The sequence below is a fragment of the Mytilus galloprovincialis genome, chromosome 10 (assembly GCF_965363235.1).
Source record: "Mytilus galloprovincialis chromosome 10, xbMytGall1.hap1.1, whole genome shotgun sequence".
NCBI classification, from domain to species: Eukaryota; Metazoa; Mollusca; class Bivalvia; order Mytilida; family Mytilidae; genus Mytilus; species Mytilus galloprovincialis.
Window position 1 is genome coordinate 73,386,904 of NC_134847.1, and position 5,609 is coordinate 73,392,512.

The 5,609-nt window shown below is 32.5% G+C and overlaps 1 long non-coding RNA gene across 1 annotated transcript; it reads right to left on the reverse strand.

Moving 5' to 3' along the window:
• Positions 1–3,192: 3,192 nt before the first annotated feature.
• On the reverse strand, positions 3,193–5,033 carry LOC143048342 (uncharacterized). The gene is made up of 2 exons (XR_012969797.1): positions 4,894–5,033; positions 3,193–3,616 (listed from the first exon to the last, which is right to left on the reverse strand). It is a non-coding gene; the product is annotated as an uncharacterized LOC143048342 (long non-coding RNA).
• Positions 5,034–5,609: the final 576 nt, after the last annotated feature.

Here is a 5,609-nt window from a genome sequence, read left to right on the forward strand (position 1 = left end):
ATAAAATATATATATATATATATATCAGAAATTGTCCGAATTAAAACAGTGTGACTGTCAAAATTGACTGATAGACCACATCATATCTTTCTTACTAAGATGGAAATCGTAAATACAAATTCATTGTATTAGGTCATGAACAATTTATTTTGACTTTGGAGAACCACAAGGATTCCAACATCAAACACACCGAAAAGGACATCATTAAAATGCTTTGATGTAATACGATGTAGATGAAAGAATGAAATAAATCAAAAAGACAGTTTATAAGTTTTACCGTCACCATTACGAATTGGTGTATGAATTTGATGGCTGTGTATTTGCATGACGAGTGATCCATACGTTGCAAGAGTCATTTGTCCTGTTTGATATCCCTATTCGTGCGATCTCCCGTTGTTTTGTTTTTACTTTAATTTGTATGTTTCTTTACCATGTAAAGTTGAAACATCAATAAACTATTTTGCCTCCAATTAACCAGTATCACTCGAATCCAAGCGATGACAAGTCATATTATTATACTTCACGTTAAAATGCAAGATTGTTACTGCCTATTACGAGGGAGGTAACCTAGTCTATCCTATGGCTCATCGGGAGACGATTTTTCGAATATCATCCTCTCTTGCAGACCAATCAAAAATCGATAATTTAAAAGGACAATGAATCTAATTTACATCAATTATGTTTAAAATAATGCGTTATGCGTTTTGGCAGAACCTTTTTCATAAAAAATACATGTTGCTTCACTTTTTTCGTTTTTAAATATAGCTTCGCCTTGGTTGACAATCTTTCCTCAGAATAACAACCTGCTCTATCACCCTCTTAACTATTTACATAACGAAAACCGAAAATTAGAAACTTGATTTAATTCTGCTTTAGTTTTCAAAATTCTTATTTTGTAAAGAACCACACTCATTCTATCAGATAATACACTGAAGATGATATTTTCAAAATGCTGGACTTTTTGATCTACAATATATTTATTGAGTTTGGAGGATTGATATTTCAACAGACAGGCGGTATTTCAAAGGGTACTAATTGTGTATTCTTACTGGCCGATTAGTTTTTTTCTCTCGTATGAAGCAGAATTTATTCAGAAACTTCTTAAAGACAATACGAACAAGAATGTGTCTCTAGTACACGGATGCCCAACTCTCCCTGGCATTTTCTATGTTCAGTGGACCTTGAAATTGAGGTAAAAACTCTAATTTTGCATTAAAATTAGAAAAATCACATGTGTACTAAGCTTCAACTTCTACAAAATCTACCTTGACCAAATACTTAAACCTGTAGCGGGACAGACGGGATGACTAACGAACGGACAATCAATAGACGCAGACCAGAAAACATAATGTCCCTCTACTATCATAGGTGGGGCATAAAAAAGCTTCTTGCAAAATTTCGTAATTTTACTTTCAGATATATTGATTGAATAAAATTGAGAATGGAAATGGGGAATGGAATAACCCATTCTTCAGTCAGTACTTACATCTCATATATTTCAATGAACTTGAAATTAAGTATACTACTGATACTAGAAGGACTGATTCATACTTTGATCTTTTCCTCAATGTTGACACAGATCGCGACTTCACACTAACATCTATGACAAATGGGAGGATTTCAACTTTCTAATTATCTATTTCCCATTTCTCATCCTCGTTTTATGTTAACATATCTCAGTTGATGCCCGTTCATGTTCGCACTATACCGACTTCATAAACAGAAGTGTGCTCCTTACGCAGAAACGGCTCAAACAGAGTTATGAGGAGGAAAGATAAATGAAACTCCGTAAATTTGAAGGACACCGTCACGAATTGGTTGATCTATACGATGTGTCTGTGTCTAAACTACTAACGACATTTGTATTACCAATGTCATTGCAACTGATCGGGCGGAGCTTACGTTTTAATTTGCATAAGGACAGTCTATTTGAAGATGTGTGTGATAAGGATGATGGCCGTTATAATTATAATTGATTTCTAATCTACTATTAGTGTCACCAAACGGATATACAAATGAACTGAGTGTATGCTATGGGACGAATAACTGGACACTTCATTGATGAGTTTATCCCGACACAACTGTCTAAAGATAGACTGGTCTTAAATGAACGAACCGGTTGAACCCCGCCCAGTCAAGTGAAATAAATCAAGTAATACCACGTCTTAAATTATGGTTTACATCTACGTCTTCTGGTCTGCTAATAACTGAACTGAACTATTCCCAAATATGACAGTTTTGCCGGGTGTAAATTCGCATTGCTATATGACATGTCGTAATTTATACATCAAACATTCATGTATTAAGTTATGGTGTTTTTCGGTAAGTCTGGTTGAATATTGTGTTATGTCTTACGTGTTTGGTTTGAATTTTATTTCTATTTTTTCTATATGTATGTTGAAGTTAAGGTTATTAATAAGCTATATAATTTTTAGTTTAAGTAACTATATGCACAGGATTATTTTGTTTATATAGAAGAAAAACCGACATGGTGAGAAGAAACAAATAATTACATCATTGCAAACACAATTCCATTTTAATATTCTTGTCATGGTTAGAAAATACATAAAATAACAACATTACAAACTCAAACCCAATTCTATATTCTATCTTTAAAAAGGCCAATTTCTCCTGATTTTTGTCGTAATTTATACAACTTTTTCCATCAAAAATGAAATTGGTTTAGTGTGTCCTTAATACCTATACGGCTGCTTCGTGAAAAATTGTGCACATCCTGCTACAATCATGAAACTTGGCACAAAATTCCCCTAGTATTAATCTTTGATTTCAGATAGGGAGGCATTTGAAAAAAATGTCTTACTTCCGGTTAAATTCAAAATGGCGGACAGTAAACTTAAATTAGCCCAATATCGAAGGCTGGTATATTAAAAGGTGTTATAATCATGCTACTACCACAAAAAAAAACAATAAAGGGAGAAAGATACCAACGAGCGAAAAAATATAAGTCCAATTAATTCAAATATCAACAAAACACTACACACAAAGCTCAGAAATAAGCAAAACAAAAACAAAACCTCATAGGATAAGTCTCACCTGAGTCAATAGTTACATCCGTCGTGTTTCACATCGAAAGCTAAGTTACAGCCTATTAAATTAATAAATTTTAATAACACGATATATTCTTTTTGATCGAGACAATTTGAAAGGTAAAATAATAAAAACAATGAAACAACCAATGTTATGCTGTATTTAGTGAGAAGTTATATCCGCCGATCTACTCTGTTGGCTCGTTTAAACACTTTGCATTCAATGTCCAAGATATAGCAACACACCACATAAAGGAAAATTTCATGTTTGCAACAATATGTCATATACTGTAGTTAGACATATCAATTTTCACTTTGTGTTTAATACGTTTGATGTGTAAATGACTACACATATCATACATGTAAAATTGTTATAACAAATCGTTGTCTCGGTAAGATACATAGTATTAACTGTTTAACCTATATGTCAAATATAGCACTTAGTCACTGTTGATGTTTTCTATTTTCCTGTGTCACTTGATACCCATATTTGTAAGTTCTCTATGATCCTGGCATGTGGAACAAGGACCACAAAATGTAGCTGTTACGCAATCTGTGCACATGGTTCCCTATAATATGACATAACACATAAAAAATAAAGTAGTTTAAAAGTCAGTCATCAAGGATAACGCAGTAAGCGTATATTACTGTTAATTGTAATCTTATATAAAAAATAAAAATCACAAAAATACTGAACTCAGAGGAAAATCAATTTGAAAAGTCCATAATCACATGGCAAAATCAAAAAACAAAACGCATCAAAAACGAATGGACAAGAACTGTCCATACTTATATAACATACTTACTGTAATGCTTTCGTTGAAAAGGGATGTAATATGCAGTATCAATTTTTGCTCATTATTGAAGGCTGTACGGTGACACATAGTTGTTGACTTCTATGTCATTTGGTCGCTGGTGAAGAGTTGTCTCATTGAGACAATCATACCACACCTTCTAATTTTTATATTGTTGAGATTAGTCCTGTTATAATTACAATGGATAACGGTTGAGAGTCTACACGAATTGGTAATAATACACCTCTAGACAAAACATTGTTTACTCTTCATGATTCATGACTGTACTTTATAACACTTAGACGCTTATACTAATATGTAACATGCATACCTGCCAACTGTCACTATTTGCGGGGGATTTCCCCCATGGAGGCTCCCAAATTGAAATTTTTAAAGAGCAATTATGTCCACAATTTTAACAAAACAATTAATTTTACAATGAACTGAGGCTTATAAAAGTATGAAGAAGCCAAAAAACAACATTACACTGTATTTGAAGGCCTCCTTGAAGGTTTTTTGGGAGTATGGCAGCCATCTTGCACGCAAAACCCCCATGGGCATTTTGAAAACTTGGCAGGTATGAACATGAAGACTCAACAATAGATAAATGATACAATAAAAACAAAATAAACAGGAAAGTTAACACAGCATTTAAAGGTACGAAGATGTTATTCATCTTCGGTTATAAACTGTAAAATATTTAATATTTCATTCAGCAACTGTGTTTTGTTTTAAATCTGAGTTAAACCGCTGAATTAGGATTAACCAAGATAAATTATTTCTATTGTTTTGGCCATGTGATTCTGTATAAGGTTGAATAATTGCTGTTTGATTAAGATTCATTGTCTATTTCAGGAACAATAAATGTTCGTTCTAATCCAATAAAATTGTAATCGTTTTTTAACTATTTTTGAGAAATATGTCTTTAGTAATACAGTTGTTGGTAAAGCTAGTTCGAAAATAGATTCAAATAATCATCTACTCGACTCTATCAATATTATTCGATTTAGTGGGGGTATTTTTAAATTCCATATAAAGCTTTGCTTACTTACCCTAATTCCACCAACGGTTCTTATTTTGTTTCGAATAGTGATATTACTGGCAGGAACGCACATTGGCATGCAGAAATGTTCTCCCAATCTGGACCCGAGGTAGCACAAAGAACAAGGATGACACATGCATGTTAGCAAACCTGGAATATACAAGTTTAGGAAAATGGTGCATCTTCAGTGTTACTATTTCCTGTAATATTCCAAACCAACATAATACTTCAAAAATTTAAAAATAAGTTATAATGGTAATGTTAACATATCTTTATTGCATTATCCATTGAGAGAATAAAAATTAAGTCATTGAGTACATTATTTTTGGAGGATAATAAAGTATTATCTTTATCTTCCCGTGAAAAATGGGAAAGAGATTTAAATATGCAGATTGAGGATTGGAATGCTATTTATTCCATGCCCTTCATTATAACCAGAAACTCTTTTTTGCAAAACTTTCAATTTAAGATTGTTCATAGGATTCTACCATGTAATTCATTTTTATTGAAATGTAAATTAAAAGAAACTGAACTTTGTACTTTTTGTTCAGAATTTAAAGAAAATATTTTTCACATTTTTTGGGAATGTAATGTATCACAAAACTTCTGGCTATCCGTTATTGATTGGATTAAAAATTATGGCATTCTCCAGCCTTTCAGTGCAAAAGAAGTCGTGTTAGGTGTGTCTGAGGATTTTGTTAACAGTAAAACAGTTAACAATATTTT